This window comes from Felis catus, chromosome A2 (genome assembly GCF_018350175.1).
Source record: "Felis catus isolate Fca126 chromosome A2, F.catus_Fca126_mat1.0, whole genome shotgun sequence".
NCBI lineage: Eukaryota > Metazoa > Chordata > Mammalia > Carnivora > Felidae > Felis > Felis catus.
In genome coordinates, this window is record NC_058369.1 from 146,739,322 (window position 1) to 146,759,673 (window position 20,352).

At 41.8% G+C, this 20,352-nt stretch overlaps 1 protein-coding gene across 2 annotated transcripts in view; it reads right to left on the reverse strand.

The window, feature by feature from the left end:
- The window catches only part of TSGA13 (testis specific 13), a 93,026-nt gene extending 74,299 nt beyond the window's left edge, over positions 1-18,727 (reverse strand). For both annotated transcript variants that reach the window (XM_019825810.3, XM_006929378.4), the window contains exon 1: positions 18,709-18,727. The gene's annotated coding sequence lies outside the window, so the exon portion shown is untranslated. The remainder of the gene's footprint in view (positions 1-18,708) is intronic.
- Between the last annotated feature and the right edge of the window lie 1,625 nt (positions 18,728-20,352).

The following is a 20,352-nucleotide window of genomic DNA, read 5'->3' on the forward strand; positions in this document are numbered from 1 at the left end:
CAGCTGTCCTTCTCTGAGTGATTTAACCAAGAGAGATGAAAACGTATACTCACCCAAAACCTTTATGTGAATGTTCATAATGTCTTTATTCATAATAGCCCCAAACCAGAAACAACCCAAATGCCCTTTGGTTGGTGAGTGGATCAACAACCTATGGAATACTATTCAGCAATGAAAATAACAAGCTGCTAATACATGCTGCAACATGTATGAATAAGTGAAGTGAATATGCTAAGTGAAGGAAGTCAGATAAAACCTACTTCATGATTGCATTGACATGAGCAATCCTTGCAAACGGATCATGGGGCGCCTGGGTGGCTCAGTCGGTTAGACGTCCGACTTCAGCCCAGGTCACGATCTCGCGGTCCGTGAGTTCGAGCCCCGCATTGGGCTCTGGGCTGATGGCTCAGAGCCTGGAGCCTGCTTCCGATTCTGTGTCTCCCTCTCTCTCTGCCCCTCCCCCGTTCATGCTCTGTCTCTCTCTGTCTCAAAAATAAATAAACGTTAAAAAAAATCAAAAAAAAAAAAAAAGAAAACGGATCAGTGGTTGGGGGTGGGAAGAAAGGCATGGATGAATTTGGGAATCTGTAGAACTGTTCCATATCTTGTGTGTGGTGGTGGTTACTTGGCTGTATGAGTTTTTAAAATTCATTCCACACGAGTGGCTCGGTGGGTTGAACATCCGACTCTTGATTTCCGCCCAGGTCATGATCCCGGGGCTGTGGGATGGAGCCCTGCGTTGGGCTCTGCACTGCGTGTGGAGCCTCCTTAAGATTCTCTCTCTCTCTCCTCCCCTCTTCCCCACTCGCACGTGCTCTCTCTCTCCCTGTCTCTAAAATTTAAAAAAAAGGTCGAAAAAATTCATAGAGTAGTGCACTAAAGAGTGAATTTTACTGTACGTAAAATTTAAAATATGAACTAAAAAGTAACTTTGAAAAAATGTAGACTGTCTTTACTATTGTGTGGTAGGGAAGGAAGACATGAAACGTAGAAGCTTTGGAAGGAAGGATGCACAGATGTATGATTACTACAGAATGCTCAACTTCTGTAGGGCAAACATCACTATAAACAGATAAAAATCACTATAAAAATAAGTATATAAATAAATAAATAACACAGACTCAGTGAATATATAATTTCAGCATATATAACAGACCAAGAATTAGGACACAGAAATGGTGAAATAATAAATCCATGTTGTTTTCGGCGGCTAAAAAATAAAGATAAATAATAGAACGAGCACATGGGCAAAGTGCGTGTGGTACAGGGCAAATAAAAGTACACGGAGTTCACAGAAAGAACCAAATGGTCAATAAACATGAAAAGATTCATAGTCTCACTGTCACTCAGTGCGCTATGAATTACAGCAATACCATAATACCATTTTCAGTCATCACATAGCAAAATCTTGAGATGGTTAAAAGCCAGCATTAATGAGGATGTGAGGCTACAGGTACTCCCATCAAGTTTTGAAAGTGTATAATGGTACAATATTTTGAAGGATAATTCGATCGTAGCTATCAAAAACTTAAGTGTACATATTTTTTTACTCAGTAATTTCACTTCTAGGTGTCAATACTGAGCAATACTGGAGCAGGTTCACAAAGATGGAGATAAGAGAATATTTTTTTATTTTAATAAGATTTTTATTTAAAAAAATTTTTTTTCAACGTTTATTTATTTTTGGGACAGAGAGAGACAGAGCATGAACGGGGGAGGGGCAGAGAGAGAGGGAGACACAGAATCGGAAACAGGCTCCAGGCTCTGAGCCATCAGCCCAGAGCCTGACGTGGGGCTCGAACTCACGGACCGCGAGATCGTGACCTGGCTGAAGTCGGACGCTTAACCGACTGCGCCACCCAGGCGCCCCATGATTTTTAAAGTGTAGTAGTGAAAAATAGGAATCTATTTAAACATCTATGAGCAGAGGAATGGTTAAACAAAGTAGGTAAATCTATTTCATGTGACAATCTATGAATTGTCAAAAATCTATGACACGTGACAATATGTTAGGACTGATACAGTATTGTATCCATTTATTTACAAAGAAACACACTATGAAATAACAAAGCAAATAGTCATCAGTGTATATTGACCCTATTTGTGTTTTTCAAAAATCTACAAATCTACACGCACACACACACATGCACGCACACCCACACATACAGAAAAAGGTCCAGATACATACTCATCAGAGTTAGGGCAGTGGTTCTCTGTGCGGAGGGGGATGAAGTTGGGGAAACTCACTTTTTGCTTTACACAAAGTCTTATTTGAACTTAAAAAATGCAAATGTATGGTTTTTTTAGTGAAGAAATAGAATTCAAATATATTTGTACATCCTAAATTAAGTAAACCCAAGTAAAAAACACAAAGGTATGTAATTTCCAAATTATAAATGGGAGGAGAAAGTAAATTTGATTACTATAGTAAACAGAGGGAGAGAGAGAGAGAGAAATAATCAGGAAGCAGTGAAAACAGAAACCATAAATAGATCTACAGAGCAAAGACCAAGTATAACTTATGTCATGATAGATGTGAATGGCTTTAAAGTCTCTACCAAAAAACTTTCAGATTAAGTGGGGAAAAAAAGAAATTTACCCATGAGCTGTTTACAAAATGAATGTATATGTGATATATCTCACACACACATGCACACACACACACACACACACACACACACAATACACATGCACACACACACACCCAAAGTGAAAATGACCATGCAGATTAATGGAATGGGCAAAAATATCATAGACAAATGTGATGAAAGGGAACCCATCTATATGGGCTAATATTAAAGTCATATAAAATAGGATTCGGGACCAGAACATTAAATGGAACAAAGAGGGGTGCCTGGCTGGCTCAGTAGGTGGAGTGATTCTTGATCTCGGGGTTGTAAGTTCGAGCCCCCACACTGACTGTAGAGATTACTCAAAAATAAATTCTTAGGGGCACCTGGGTGGCTCAGTCATTAAACATCTGATTCTTGATTTCGGTTCAGGTCATGATCTCAGAGTCATGAGATTGAGCCCCATGCCAGGCTCTGTGCTGACAGCCCAAAGCCTGCTTGGGATCCTCTCTCTCCCTCTCTCTCTGCGCTTCCCCAATGCTTATGCACATACATGCACGCACACACACACACTCTCTCTCTCAAATAAATAAACATTAAAAAAATAAAATCTTAGGGGCGCCTGGGTGGCGCAGTGGGTTAAGCGTCCGACTTCAGCCAGGTCATGATCTCGCGGTCCCTGAGTTCGAGCCCCGCGTCAGGCTCTGGGCTGATGGCTCAGAGCCTGGAGCCTGTTTCCGATTCTGTGTCTCCCTCTCTCTCTGCCCCTCCCCCGTTCATGCTCTGTCTCTCTGTCCCAAAAATAAATAAACGTTGAAAAAAAAATTAAAAAAAAAATAAAATCTTAAAAATAAGTGGAACAAATGCAATTATTTTTATATTGAAAAGTGATAAAATGCACTACAAAGGCAATACAGTGAAGAATATAAATGCCTCCAAATAGACAACTGGTTGGTTATATTATGTTACCTATTTTTTTTTTTACAATGAAACTCTACATGGACAATAAATTGCTAATGTATAAAAATGTACAATGGCAGGAAAATACGTTATAAACCATGGAGAAAATACATATATACTGTAAATACTGTATGGTCTCAATTTTGTTTTAAAATTTTATAAAAAAGAAAAAAAAACTGGAAGGACCACAGTGGCAGGGCTCTCCCTAGAGGGTGTGATGTGCAGAAAGAACAAACATGCAGAAACAATCCTAAAACAGGACATTCACCCACATGCAAGGACGTAATACTGAGCATTCAGGGGGGTGTCGGACAGCCCTACCTTTAACCCAACCCAGCTTTGGCTGGTGTTTCTCTTCCTTTTGTGTCTCAGACTTCCAGCAGCCTAGATTTTGTGATTCCCTTAATCATTGCCTGGTGATAGCCTGTACTCACTTTTCCCAAGACCAGTGTCTTCCATAGTGGGCCACCACTCTTCCCCTGTGGTTTTCCTATGATTTAGTGGTCTTGGAATTTGGCTCTATTATTGACGTTCCAGGATATCCCGTGAGGGGTGTCAAGAGAGAAGGGCCCAGACTGATCTGGAAGCATGTAGGTGATCATGAGAAAGTGCTGTATGTCACAAGGTGCCCTAACTCCGCAAGAAGAACGAGATGGCCGTGGAGTCCTTTGAGGACAAATACCCACATTGGTCTTGAAGGTCCTACTAGAAGTCTCATTCTTTTGGCCTCTCCTAAAACATCTTCACAGCTTCTTATGGGGACGGATTTGTTATGGTGCTGGGAAGGGAATAACTAGGAGAAAATGTTACAATGGAAGAAGTGACTCCATTTATATAAGCTGATGTCAACATGTACTCCTTTGGATGAAGCTTGAGATTGTACACTGCCTCTTCCATGATGCTGGGCCACAGCGTGAAGCAAGAAAATGTCCCTAAGTCCTTCTCTGAATGACCTTGAAGCACTGGGGTTAAGAGGCATCCTAGGGCCGTTGGGTGGCTCGGTCAGTTAAGGATCCGACTCTTGATCTCAGCTCAGGTCAGGATCAAGAGTTCAAGCCCCGAGTTGGGCTCCACACTAAGTGTGAAGCCTATTTTAAAAAAAAAAAAAAGACACATCCTAGAATCCTGTTTGAGGATTGTTTCTGCATGTAGGGACCATGTAGGGACCAGTAGGGACAGAGGAATTGAAGTTACTGGCAAGACAGTGGTTGAGAAAGAAATGGGACTCCTGTTGACTGAGTGATTCCCTCCTTTACGACTTCAGAGGAAATGATTGGATGAAGACTAGCACCAAAACAACAGTCAGGGTTGACTTTGTGGAAATGAGGAAAAACAAATCTTGGCAACAGTGACCTAATTCTAGGGGCAGAGCGCGAGAATCTACCACTCGGGGCACAGATGCGGAGTTAATTGGACTGAAACATTACTACTTAGTGCGTAAAGGACAGAAATGACCACATTTCAGGAAGGAGATCTGAATGAGACATAAAAGGCACAGGGACGGGGAATCTTCTGGCTCTTTCATTAACCATCTGTGACTTTGGGCAAATCCCATAGAAGGGTTGTTCTAAAGTTGAGCGTGTACCAGAAGCACTTGGTGGGATTGTGAAAATGCAGATTCCCCCTGCCCTAAATTTCTGACTTTGTAGTTCAGGGGTGGGGCCTTAGAATTTGCATTGTTAACAGGTTTCCCAGGTTGATGCTGATGCTGCTGGTCTGGGGACCCCCTGGTTTAGCATCCCAATGGGGGGGGGGGCGGATAAATAAAAATGAGTGAATGAGGATCTCAAAAAGCCCTTTCTTAATTCCAAAGTCCTAGATCCAGGTTACTGAAGGACTTTCTGATGCAAGGATTGTTAGAGAATGGACCCCTTCTTATATTTAAATGGAGGCACTGGCTGGTTGATTAGGCAATGACCTCAGAGCTTCTGTCCTTGTCTTTGTCCCTTATTTCAGGTCGGATCATTAATCTCACAGGCCCAGTGGAGCCACAGCTTAAGGGATGGGGAAAGGGAAATAATATATAATCTAGATTTTTCATGAAACTTGATTCAAGTCCCTCCAATGTGCTGGGGAAGCTCCGGTGACCTTCCTAGAGGCTTCAAGTGCATTTGTAGGGACTCATTTCTCAGGGTCACCTTTGGTTCTGAGCTCCAGTGTCCACAGAGCTCTCACTGTCTGTGGCCGTCCCCTACTGTCTACTGCTCAGGACCAGAATGTGGGTCTCTGATCCCCTTCCTCCTTCCCCACATGCCACTCACAGGAGACGCTGGAGTGAGGCTGATGCAGTGGACATCTCCAGTTTTGTCTGTCCAACAGCCTCCTTTAGGAATGTTTGGGTGTCCTCCCCAACAGGCTGAGCAGAAGCCGGCTTCCCGGGCTTCGTATGCAGGGAGTGGCAAGCCAGCTGGGTCACCAGGGAACAGCCAGCTGTTCTTTAAATTCTTTGATGTGCTTCATATCTTATAATACATTGAGCTGGTTTAAAGTTAGCCACGCTCTTGCTTGCGAAGGAAAAAAAAACCCCACAAACTGGAGGATTGGGATCTGCGAGGGGTTTACATGACAGCAATACAAATAACTTAAAATGGAATATTACAGAGTCCTATTGATTTAAAAATTAAAATTAAAAAAGGCTTTTGGGCACTCTGCCACAGGACTGTATCTCTTGTTCACATTTCCTTATGGGCTTTAGTGGCCTCCCGTGGGGTACAACCTCACTTCCCCTCTGCCCGGCCTCTCATCAACTCTTGCCCCAAGTTCACCTGCTCATCAATGTCTCCTGCAGAGCTATGTGACTCTCTCTCTGCATCACTGGCTCCCTCCTGGCCATGCCCGTGGAGAGTCACCTCCACATCCAAAGTGATCTATCAAGGTCTTCTCAAAGAAGTTCCACAAGAGGAACTTCAGTGCCTCCTGCTCAAACAATATATATGGTTTTTACCCAGCAACCAAATGAATGTCTCTTACACAAATGATGCATATTCTGATGCAGTAGGTAACTGTATCCTATTAATGCTAAATGAACCAACAAAAATATATCAGCAAAAGACTTATTTATAAGCCATGAGGACAATTTATTAATTTTAATGTAGGTAACCAACAAGTGGATTGGAACAGGGGTTGCTAAACTGTGCCCCGTGGCTTGTTTTTGTACAGCCCACGAGCAAGGAACTTTTTTAAAAGATTTTTAATGGGTTGTAAAACAAAAAGAAGAATATACAGCAGAAACGTAGGTGGCTGACAAATCTAGAATATTTCCTACCTGGCTCTTTACAGAAAAAGTTGCCTGACCCCCTTCTTACAAATTCTCTTGCAAGAAGATACCTGTGGCTGAGACCGAATACGCCAGACCTTAGGCATTAGATCTACGTTGGATGAGTGTATTTGGGGATTGTCTGGACCAGGAAGACCTTTCTGCCCGTCATTTGAGGAGGTGGCTAATTCTGTGGTTGTAAACAAGAGAAGGAGGGACGTTCTGTGATGGTTGGGCCCAACTCAGAAGTATGACAAGGCCAGGGAGTTGTGAGCTGGTCACACAGGTCCTCCATTGTCTTTGCCAACAGCAGGGGATGTGGGCTCGTGGACCTCTGGGATTAAGAGAATGCTTCTGCACGTGGGAGAGGTTGACCTGGCAGTGGTGGGCCATCCCTGATGGCCGGGAGTACCCACGGGACAGATGGGCTAGGGTGAGCAGTTGCGGAGATGAATCTGGATTGGGGAACATTTGAAGCCCCACTTACCGAAAAGCCACAGACCAAACGGTTACTCTTAGACCAATGGATGCCACCTTCACCTCCTTGCAGTCCTGCCTTCCCTGGCTTCTCTGTGTAGTTACATCACCTCCACCCACACCTCTCACTGGCTCTTTCTCCTTAGTACTTATCACTATTCAGCTATGATGTTGGTTAACTCCTTAATTATCGTTTGTCTCTTCCCCTAGAATGTGAGCCCCCTGAAAGTGGGAATTTGGGGGGGGAGCTGTTTGGTTTACTGCTTTAACTGCAATGTTTTCAATAGTTCCTGGCACATAGCGGGTGATTAATAAATCCTTGTTGATCGAACTGAACGAACCCTGTTTCCTTAAGAATATGTATGAGGAGAAAGGCTTAAATCTGATTAATTTGGTCAGGAAAGGGTTGGAAGTCCCTCCAAACTGAACATTAAAGGAAATGTGACCTTGTTTTGTGCCTAATAAAGTGTGGGGCGCCTGGGTGGCTCAGCGGGTTAAGCATCCGACTCTTGATCTCAGCTCAGGTGTTGATCGCAGGGATGTGAGTTTGAGCCCCGTGTTGGGCTCCACGCCAGGTGTGAAGTCTACTTTAAAAAATAGAAGAGTGAAAAATAAAATAAAGTATGACATATTCGTCATATTAACTTGCCAGGACATTTTCTCCATAGAATGCTAACTTGCTATCAGAAAGTGACTTATTGAGATGAATCAGAATAGCGGAGCCAGCATAATCATAGCTGGCATTATCAAGCTATAGGGTAATCTCATGACCACACGTATGTGATGGGAACACATCTTCCATGGGAATCAAAAAGTGTATAGCCTGTCCGGGGCCCTTCTCTCGTATAATAACAGCCTACACTTCTATAGCGCCTGCTCTGTGTCAGGCACAATTTGTTGAAAACCTTCCGTGTAATTTGTTGAATGAGCTTCAACGAAGAGTAATAGTATACCAGTAACAGTAATGGGTATGGGTACTAGGGAATGAGTAATAGTACATATTTTGCACACTTCCTGTGTATCAGGTACTGCTTCACGCACTTTTTATATATTGTGTCCTCTAATCTTCACAAGAATCCTATGCAGTAGGTTTGAATTATCATCCCCATTTTGCGTCTGGAGCAACAGAAGTATTGGGAGGTCAAGTAACTTATTCAAGGTCACACAGCCTAGCAGGGGGTAGAGTTTTGGGGTTCGGGCCCTGTTGTCCACCCTGCCTCTCGTGGATGATGCTGGAGACTTGAGGAGCTAATACCTGCTCTGGTCTTTCCTTCTTTTTTATTGTATCCCAGCCTGTGTAACGAGATTAGGTTAATTCCCTTCTCCCCCTCCACCTTTTTTTTTTTTTTTTTTTTTTTTTTTTTTTTTTTTTTTTTTTAACATCAAACACATTCCAGTCACGCCTTCCTTTGGAGGCATCTCTGCCCACCTTGAATGGACTTGCCTGCTCTTCAGGTCTTATCAGCAACAGCCTGTCACTATTTAAATCATAATTGTCCCCTGCAAAAGTAGCTGTCACTTTAATTCTCAAAATACGGTATTTTAAATGTATCAGGAGCAGCTTTCTATTATAGCTTTGTATTGAAACCTTCTGTACCGCTGAGAATGTTCTTATAATCATCACGTAATTTTTGTGTTTTGTACATTTGGAATTTTGCATATTAGATATTCGTACAGCGGCACATGACTCAAGGGAGAATGTTAACCTTTTAATTCAATTAAATATTGTTGCACACCTTTCTTTACTGATTAGAGCTGGCTAATGAGACAGAAATGAGCTTAAACATGAACTTACTCTCTTGCTGTGGAAGATACAGGCACAGCATAAAATTTGATAATCATTAAAATATATTTTGATCTGTGCCAGACTGAATGGAACAGATATTAAGTGCTGTGAGTTTGGATAAGATAGGAGATCATGGGACTATCTAATCATAGAATAGACAGCTCACTGTTAGGAATGGTTTAAATTCAGTCCCCCTCAGGTGGGTTCAATAATACCTTCTGGAAGGTTTCTCAGATTTGCACGGCCTTGTTTTAAAAAAAAAAAAAAAAAAAAAAAAAAAAAATCCATACTCTCCAAGAACTGTCTTGGTGGAAGTGTGGTTCCCTCTAGTGGTAATATGAGGAGTTGCACATTCTCATTTGTACATTTTTCCTTATTCAGTCAACCAAGACTTACTGAGGAACTACTATATATTAGGCTCTGTGTTAGAGATGCAGAGATAAAACATACAGTTTCATTTATTAAAAAGTCACAAGCCTAGAAAAGAGAAAACCAAAGACTTATGATATATTGTATCTGCAATAATAAAAACAACAAATGTAGCCACCAGCAGAGATCAGAAAGGATGGGGTTAAGTAAGGGAAGACTTTCTGAAGTAAAGGTGTGATCTGAGTTCTTATAAGGTAAACACCATTTTTTCCTCTTTATGATATCAATATATGTTTAGTGTAGATGAACTAAAAAGAATTACCCATTATCCTATCACCCAGAGATAGCCACATACCAATATTTTGCTAATATTTATTTATCCCAAGCCCCCTTTTATGCATAATTTTTTAAAAAAAATTCTTTAATATCTATTTATTATTGAGAGACAGAGCATGAGCAGGAGAGGGGCAGAGAGAGGAAGAGACACAGAATCCCAAGCAGGCTCTCGACTCCCAGCTGTCAGCACAGAGCCCGACGCAGGGCTCGAACTCACAAACCGTGAGATCATGACCTGACCCGAAGTCGGCCGCTCAACCGACTGAGCCACCCAGGCGCCCCATGCATAATTTACTTTTTAACAGAGATTATATCTGTACCATTTTGTAATCTTCCACACTGCAAATGCAATTGCAATTAATTTGGATTTGCATTCTGCCATCAAATAAGTTAATGTATTTTGAAATGTTTCTCACTAACCACCATCATGCAACATTATTACTCTTTTTCAAAATAGCATTGGCTGTTTTCCCACTTTAATTTTTTTCAGATGAACTTTAATTTTGTTCCATTTTTTAAAATCCCACTGGCATTTAGATTGTGGGAAATACAGAGATTTATTTGGGGAGAGTTTATATCTTTACAATAGAAAATCAAGTCTTCCCATCTAGAAATATTGTAGGTCTCTCCATTGTTTGGATCTTCTTTGATAGTCCCTCAATTGAATGTTATAATTTTCACTGGGGCCCAGTACTTTAATTTCAAGGTTTGTTTCTAGGTATCTTACATTTTGTGGCATCGGCAGGTGGATTTTTCTCCACTTATTATTTGTTGAACGGATTATTATGGGTGTTGGTGCAGGGAGGCAACTGATCTTTAAATACTTCATGACCTTACTGATGTCTGGATTTTAACCTTCTTCAGTTGACGCCTTTGGGTGTCCCTATGGGCAATCACGACATCTGAAATCATGACCATTTACCACCACCTTTCCAATAACGAATCGTCTTTTATGTTTCTTAATTGCATCGGGAGGAAGTTTATCACTGTATTCAATAATATAGGGCCCTTTGTCTTGCTTTTTTAGTCTTGTCTCATTCTTAAGTGTAGCATTGTCTGTATTTGCTCTTTGTTTTTTGCAGAGTACCTCACGGTGCGCTGTGTTTCTTGGGACCACAGTAGTTAGGTTACTCTAACCTCAGTACCGCTTCTAAGTGGAACCATACTTTTCGTGACTGCCTTTATTTCACCTGGCATAATGTCCTCCAGGTTCATCCGGGATGTAGGATATCGCAGAATTTCCTTCCTTTTTAAGGCTAAATAATATTCTATTGTATGTGGATCCCACATACCACACACGAGTACATTCATCCGTCGATGGACACGCGGGCTGCTTCCGCGTTTTAGCTACTGTGAATCATTCTGCCATGAACGTGGGTGTACGAATCTCTGAGATGTAGCTTTCAGTTACCTTGGGTATCCACCTAGAAATGGAATGGCTGGACAATCTGGTATTTCTACTTTTAGTGCTGTGTTGAGGAAACACCAAACTCTTTCCCACAGTGGTGTGTACCATTTTACATTCCCACCAGCAGTGCGCAAGGATTTCAATGTCTCCACATGCTCGCCAGCCCCTGTTGTCTCCTGGGTTTTGATAGCAGCATCCTAATGGGTGTGAGATGATATCTCACTGTAGTTTTGATTTGCCTTTCCTTGATGATCAGTGATGTCCAGCATCTTTTCACGCGCTTACGGGCCATTTGTATGTCTCCTTTGGAGAAATATCCGTTCCTTTGCCCACTTTTCAATTGCACCGTTTGTGTTGTTTCGTTTCAGAAGTTCTCTATGTATTGTGAGCATTACTCCCTTATCAGATATATGATTTGCAAATATTTTCTCCCATCCTGGGGGCTGCGTTTTTACTCTGTTGATAGTGTCTGTCGATGCACAGACTTTCAGCGTTTTCGTGTGGCCCGTTTTGTCTATTTTTTTCTTTTGTTACTTCCCATGTTTTTTTTTTTTCCTAAGAGGTTTATAGCTTCACATTTTATAGTGAAATCCATTTTGAGTTCTTTTTTTTATATCAGTTGTGAGATGTAGGTCGAAGTCGGTTTGTTTATTTGTTTGCCTGTGGCCAGCAGGTCTCTCCAGGTGACTGGCACAGAGCAATTTGCCTTTCTTGTGCCACAGTGGAAGGACTCTGCCCCCTCCCCGTGGAGGACAGATATACAGCCAAGTTCGCCAGGTGCCCTGTGAGGCACAAGCTTCAAGTGAATGCAGAAAGAGCATTCCTGAGCTTGAAATAGAGAAAGCTATTCCCATACAAGGTGATAAGCCCAACACAGGCTGTGTGGGCCACTCCTCTCTGGGCAAGGAAGTGTTCCGGGCCTGTGGCTCATTCTTACGTAGTCAAGTGGGGGCTACGAGCCCGAAGGTACAAGACTGCCTTTCCCAACAATAAATCTTAGGAGAGTAATTTCTCTTATTCTTCTTTCGAAAAATTGTTTTAGCTATGCTAGTTTTTTTGATTTTCCATTTTTGAATAATTTTGTTTATCTTACAAAAAAATATACTTGGGATACTGATAGGAAATGCATTAACTTGAGGAGAATCGAAATGTTCCCTATGTTCAGACTTTCACTCCATAAACGTGGTATCTCTCCATTTAGTTAGATCTACTTTGATTTCTTTCATTAGTGTTTGATAGCTTTCAGCATGCAAGTTAATGTTGTGTTATAAAAATGTTGTATTGGGGCGCCTGGGTGGCGCAGACGGTTAAGCGTCGACTTCAGCCAGGTCACGATCTCGCGGTCTGTGAGTTCGAGCCCCGCGTCGGGCTCTGGGCTGATGGCTCAGAGCCCGGAGCCTGTTTCCGATTCTGTGTCTCCCTCTCTCTCTGCCCCTCGCCCGTTCATGCTCTGTCTCTCTCTGTCCCCAAAATAAATAAACGTTGAAAAAAAAAATTAAAAAAAAAATGTTGTGGGGCGCCTGGGTGGCGCAGTCGGTTAAGCTTCCGACTTCAGCCAGGTCACGATCTCGCGGTCCGTGAGTTCGAGCCCCGCGTCGGGCTCTGGGCTGATGGCTCAGAGCCTGGAGCCTGTTTCCGATTCTGTGTCTCCCTCTCTCTCTGCCCCTCGCCCGTTCATGCTCTGTCTCTCTCTGTCCCAAAAATAAATAAACGTTGAAAAAAAATTTAAAAAAAAAGTTGTATTTTGTTAGGTTTAGGTGCATTTTTTGAGGGACTGTAAATGGTATTGTATCTTAAACTTTGGTTCTATGTGGTCATTGTTAGAATGTGGAAATACAATTGATTTTGTAGGTTGATTTTGTATCCTGCAACCTTGCTGAATGCACTTGTTAGTTGAAGGAGGGTTTCTTGGGTTTTTTTTGTTTTTTGGGTTTTTTGTTGTTTTTGTTTTTGTAGATTTCTTGGAATTTTCTAAGTAGATCATTATGTTACCTGCAATTAGGAACCATTTTCTTTCTTCTTCACTCCCTTCCTTCTATCCTTTCTTCCTTCCTTCTCTCCTTCCTTCCTCCCTCCCTCCCTCCCTCCCTCCCTTCCTTGCTTTCTTTCTTATCCATATCCCTTTTGTTTTCTTGTTTGGCTTCACTGCTCTGGCTAGGATTTACAGTATTATGTTGAGTGTCGGTGGTAAGAGTGGGCTTCCACTCTTTGTTCCAAAGCTTAATGGGAATGCATTCAGACTTTCGCCATTAGGTATGATGTTCTCTGTAGGCTTTTTGCATATGACTTTTCTCAAGCCAAGGAAGTTTCCATTTCTAGCTCTCTGAGTTTTACCATGGGTAGTGTTAAATTTTGTTAAATATTTTTCTGCGTCTCCATGATGCTATGATTTTCTCCTTTAGTCTTTTAACATGGTGGATTACACTGGTTGATTTTCAATTATTGAACCAGCCTTGAATCCTTGGCATAAGCTGCACTTGTTCATGGTGTATAATTCTTGGTATTACTGAATTCTATTTGCTAATATTTTGTTTAAAAATATGCATCTATTGGGGCGCCTGGGTGGCGCAGTCGGTTGAGCGTCCGACTTCAGCCAGGTCACGATCTCGCGGTCTGTGAGTTTGAGCCCCGCGTCGGGCTCTGGGCTGATGGCTCAGGGCCTGGAGCCTGTTTCCGATTCTGTGTCTCCCTCTCTCTCTGCCCCTCGCCCGTTCATGCTCTGTCTCTCTCTGTCCCAAAAATTAATAAACGTTGAAAAAAAAAATTTAAAAAAATAAAAAAAAATAAAAAAATAAAAAAATAAAAATATGCATCTATCTTCATGACGTATATCCATTTGTAGTTTTCTTTTCGTGTGTGTGTCTTTGCCAGGTTTTGCCATCAGGATAATACTGGCCTCAGAATTTGAGAATTATTTCCTCCTCTTCTATTTTCTGGAAGAGATTGTATAGAATGAGCATTAATTCTTCTTTAAATATTTGATAATATTCTGTTTCAAGTTCATTGATTCTTTCCTCTGTCCTCTCCATTCTCCTATTAGGCCCATCCATTGAGTTTTAAACCTTAGGTGATTGGGGCGCCTGGATGGCTCAGTTGGTTAAGCGGCCGACTTCGGCTCAGGTCATGATCTCGCGGTCTGTGAGTTTGAGCCCCGCGTCGGGCTCTGTGCTGACAGCTCAGAGCCTGGAGCCTGTTTCGGATTCTGTGTTTCCCTCTCTCTGACCCTCCCCCATTCATGCTCTGTCTCTCTCTGTCTCAAAAATAAATAAACATTAAAAAATTTTTTAAATAAAATAAAATAAAACTTAGGTTATTATAAGTTTCCATAATAAAATTGCCATTTAATTCTTCTTCATATACTTTATTTTTTGTTTTTTTAAATGTTTTTCTTTATTTTTGAGATACTTTATTTTTATATACAAATACCCACATTTTCCAACACCTTGTACCGAAAAGAGCAAGAGCCCATCCTTTCCCCCTATTTTACAGGGCCAGCTTAACCATTAGTCAAGTGTTTTGTTTTTCTTTAACGTTTATTTATTTTTGAAAGACAGAGAGAGAAAGAGCGTGAGCAGGGGAGGGGCAGAGAGAGGAGACACAGAATCCGAAGCAGGCTCCAGGCTCTGAGCTGTCAGTGCAGGGCCCGATGTGGGCCTCGAACTCACAAACCAAGAGATCATAACCTGAACTGAAGTCAGAATCTTAACCAACTGGACCACCCAAGTGCCCCTATCAGGCGCTTTCACATTCATGGGTCCTCACCCCCACTCCCACATGCTCTATCCTTTCCATTGATCAACTTGTTCATTCTTATGCCAAAGCCATACTTCCTTCTACTTATTATTCCGTATTTTATAATAAATCTTCATGTGGTAGAACAAGTTATCTTCCTTCATTCTTTCTCAAGAATTTGTGCGTGTGTGTGTGTGTGTGTGTGTGTGTGTGATTCTTGATTCTTCACATTTCCGTATAAATTTTGGAAACAGTTTGTCAAGTTACTTTTAAAAAGTTTGAGATCGTATTGATTCTAGATGATGTAGGGGTAAATGCATAATTAAACTACGTCTTTCACCACATCAACATTGATTTTGTTTTATTTGTTTTTAACTATTTTGAAATAATTATAGATTCACAGGAAGTTGCACAAATTATATAGGAGACCCTGTACACCTTTCACCCAGCCTCCCCCAATGGTTATATCTTACAAAGCTATAGAAGTACATGATCATAACCAGGACACTGACATTGGTACAATCCACAGAATTCACTCAGATTTCACCACTGTTGCACGCACTTAGTTTTGTGTGTATGTAAAGTTGTGTGTGTAAAGTTCTATGCAACTTTACCATAGGTGCAGATATTCTTTTTTTTTTTTTTAATTTTGTTAATGTTTTTATTTCTTTTTGAGACAGAGACAGAGCAGGAGCAGGGGAGGGGCAGAGAGGGGGAGACACAGAATCCAAAGCAGGCTCCAGGCTCCAAGCTGTCAGCCCAGAGCCCGACGCGGGGCTGGAACTCCCTGAGTATGAGATCATGACCTGAGCCCAAGTCGGACGCTCAACCGACTGAACCCCCCGGGCGCCCCACCATAGGCGTCGATTTTCCAATCACCACCACAATCAAGACACAGACCTCTTCCATCACCAGCAAGACCTCTGGGGCTACTACTGGTAGTCATATCCCTTCTTCTGTGACTTTTTGATAAAAAATTTAATTTCCACCACTCAACAGTGTGTCTTAGAGATCCACCCCCCCCTTACGACATACACTTAATCCTCTTTAAATGCTGAACAGTAATTCATAGTATAAATGGACCTTGATGTATTTAAAAGTCCATTCTCCTACGATTTTTTAACTCAATTTTTTAAATTATTTTACTGCAGTAAACATCCTAATACATGCCTCCTCATGCACATGTGCAGATGTTTCTCCAGGATAGAAACAGAGGAGCGTAATTACCGAGCTGTAGGACGAGCCCATCTTATATTTCAATATGTAATGTCAGATCGCTCTCCACGTGGCCATACCAATTTGCAATCCCACCAGAAGATAGGGAAGGATCCGTACATGGATGAGAATGAGTAAAAGCTGTCCAGAAATCAGTTTTAAATGGCACTGTGTGGCTGGATCTTACTGAAGAGATGGAATTTGAGCACAGACCTAAGGAGAAGAGGGGAGATGTGGCTATCTGGGGGAGAGCATTCCAGGCAGAAGGAACCACCAGCGCAAAGGCCCTGAGCGTGCTAGCTTGTTTGGGGAACACTGAGGAGACCACAGCACTCAGAGTGGTGGGCATGACCACAGGAGATGAGATCAGACAGCAGGCAGCAGGGAAGGTGCAGACTGGGAGGGGCCCTGGAGGCCAGAGTAAGGCCTTGACCCAGAGAGACAAGGAGATCATGACAGGTTTTGAGCAGAGGACTGATGTGATTTGACTTCCTTTATTTATATATATATTTATATTTATATATATTTATATTTATAAATATATTTATATTTATATATTATATTTATATATTTACATATATATAATTTATATGTTTATATTTATATTATATTATATATTTATATATATATAAATATATATAAATATATATTTAAATATATTTAATTTAATTTAATTTTAATTTAATTTAAATTACATTTATATAAATATATATTTATATAAATTTATATATATAAATATATATATTTAATTTAATTTAAATATATATAAATATATATATATTTATATTTATATTAAATTTATATATTTATATATTTATGTTATATTTGTATATATAAATATATTTATATTTATATTTTATATATATATTGTATATATAAATATATTTATATTTATATTATATATATATAATATATATATATTTTAATAAAATCAACCTTATCGAGACAGAATTTACACACAATAGAAGGCACCCATTGTAACTGTGTAGGTTGATGAGTTTTGACCGTCTTTGATCTGTGGTTAAGTAATTTGCCCAAATTCAAACACCAAGGCCATGGCAGCACTAGCGTTTGAGCCTTGGCTCATCGACACCAAAGCTTGGGCTTGTTCTTCTGTGGCTTCAGAGGCCATAACATCCAGGCCCCACACTGTGGTTTCCCGTCCCAGAGTAGTAGGGACTGGACAACGGGAGGTCAACCGAGAGAACAGCACGGAGAGGCGGTGAGGGCACAGGGCGGTGGGGCCAGGACCCCACCCACCCTCAGCATGTGTGCTGGAACCCATGGGAAAGGCCATCTGCATGGTCATTCTAGAGACACCCATTTAGCTAGTCTCCTTCTCTTATGCTTCAAGGCAATTTAAGGAAGAAAAAAAGAAAAATCTTTTGCTTCTAATTTAACCCCCCCCTTTTTTAACTCATTTTTTTCTGATTTTAAAAGCAATGCCTATTATATAAAATTCAGATATCATCACAGCTATAATATAATAATAAACATCCCCTATAATTCCACCCTAAAGATAACTATCACTAAGTTTACGCATAGCCCTCTTTCTTTCCCTGGTATATTCATGTGCTAACATGTCTTAGAATTATTCATTTATTTTTGCAAAAATCAGACCATACGTAGCTTTGCAATTTTCCCTTCACTTGTAACATCCTTTGGAGCATCTCCTGCATCAGCGAATGTATACCCAATTTTATTCTTGTAAATGGATGCATACTATAACATTGGGTGTTCTGCAGATGATTTTTCTGGTGGGAAATCTTATTCCTCTCCCTCATGTTTCCTGAGTGAATTTCTACTTCCAGGGTGTAACAGTATGAGTGATTCCAGCCCCTCTGTAGGAGTGATTTATCTGACTTATGAGGCCAGGAGGAAAAAGGGGGCACAAGGGCCCATACTTTCTGGGCTTTGATCAGAGTGGCGGCCCTGGGGATGCTCCTTGGCCTTGTCTCCAGCAGGAAGCCTACACATTTTACTCACATTCTCCAGTGAAGCTCTATGTGGACTCTGAATTAGGACTTTTCCTTTAAAAGACAGGCAGACTGACAGACAGAAAGGAGGAAGGAGGGGAGGGAGGGAGGGACAGAGCGGGGAGGGAAGAAAGGGAGGAAAGGAGGAAAGAAGGGAGGGAGGGAGGGGAGTTCAGGGAGGAAAGGAGGGAGGGAGAGAGGGAGTTAAGGAAGGGAGGGAGGGAGTTAAGGGAGGGAGGGAGGGAGGGAGGGAGGAAGGAAACAAGGAAGAGAGAAAGAGAAGGTAGGGAAGAAGGAAAGAAGGGAAGGGAAGGGAAGGGAAGGGAAGGGAAGGGAAGGGAAGGGAAGGGAAGGGAAGGGAAGGGAAGGGAAGGGAAGGGAAGGGAAGGGAAGGGAAAGGAGGAAGAAAGAGAAGGTAGGGAAGAAGGAAAGAAGGGAAGGGAAGGAAAGGGAAGGGAGGAAGGAAGAGAGGAAGAAAAGATTCCCTCTCAAGAAGGAAAGAAAGGAGTATCATGTTTTGCCCCCCCCCCCAAATCCCAACATTTCCCCATTCACCACTGATGGACATTTATGTTTCGTCATAGCTAATATTGCCTTTGCCCACATTTACTTTTCACACTTACGTTCACAGGGCTGACAACAGGGACGGGAAAGAGGCTTTCCTTCCATGGAAGTCCTTGAATCTGAGCCTAGGATCCTCAACCGAGAGAAGCTCCTCGGTCAACGCCAACTATGACAGCCTGGGGGCGCCTCCCGAGGCACAAAGAAAACCGCACAGCAGGAAGTTCTGTTCGTTTGTTCGTTAGTTCGTTCGTTCGTTCGTTCATTCATTCATTCATTCATTCAACAGCAACAGTGTACCTACAACGTGCCAGGCAGTCTTAAACAGCAGGGGTAGAGAGGTGGATGAGACACACGAAGTCCCAGCGTTTGTGGCACCCGCACACAACCCGCAAACAAGCAAGCGATAAACGCAGACATGTCAGAGGGTAATACCTGCTCTGCAGTGTTAAAAGCGGGCGATCGGTTTCAGTTCAGACAACTTCCAGGAACATCTTAGAACTGTCATAAAAATAGGCTTGCTGGGATAAACGCTTGAAAGTAGCCACAGGCTTTATTTCAGAAATGTCTAGCTCTTGGGCCTCTGTTCCAGGAGTTGGTATGTTGGTCAGCGAATGGGTTTCCGTGGGGCGTTTCGATTCACATTTAATTCAGGAAAGGTGCGTCTGAATTTCAGCCACACACACACCCTCACACTTCTCTTTCCGCTGTCCTCTGCACATCTTTTTAAGGCACCTTTATCGATCACAGAGATAGAGGGAGAGATTTCTTTTCATTCTGAATTTGCTTAAAGTGCTGTTTTCCAAAAGAAATTGAAATCGTCCGTCAGTGTCTCAAGGGCAGCACGAGAGTTTTGGCATAGTTTTAAAAATATTTTCTTATTGTTAGATCTTCTGTGTGTGGCGGGCTACTCTTTTGTAAACCCAGAGAGGCCCTGGGGTCTGGGAAGGGAGGCCACGGTAGGGGATGCCAAATTGGATTAATGACCCGGGACCAGCAGGGACTGGGGGAGACGGAATCTCAGCCTGGCTCCTTTTTCTTCAGGCTCACGGACACATGGTGAGCCCCTCCAATATGAAGCCCCAAAGCCTTCTGATGCAGGAAATCGTTTCCTGTTTTGTCCATTCGGTGGTTTTAAAGGATGTCTTTCCTTCCATCTTCTCTGCTCTCTCTCTTTAGAATACTGTTTGTCGAATTTGGACCTGCCTAACTGGCTTCGACACCTCCTACTGATCTTCCTCTCTCATGTTCCAACTCATTGACTTTTTAACTTTAGTTTAGAACTCTATGAACCCTGCATTTTTCAGGTTTTATACTGATTTCTGTCTTCATTTTGACAATTACGTGTTTATCTACCGAATGCTTACTCTTTGTTGTCCCCAGCGTCCCTTTTTACGGGAACTTGTTCTAATTTTATGGCTTAAATATCCCCTAAATTTATTTTAGGTGACTGGGTGGCTCAGTCGATTAAGCATCTGACTCTTGATTTCAGCTCAAGTCATGATCTCACGGTTGTGGGACGAAGCCCCACATCGGGCTCAGTGCAGAGCCTGCTTGGGATTCTCTCTCTCTCTCTGCCCACTTGTGCACACTCATGCGCACGTGCTCTCTCTCTCTCTCTCAAAATAAATGGGGAAAAAAATTATATAAAAATAAAATGAAGAGCCCCTAAACCTTCCTCAAGATGCTAGATGGTCTTCCCCAGT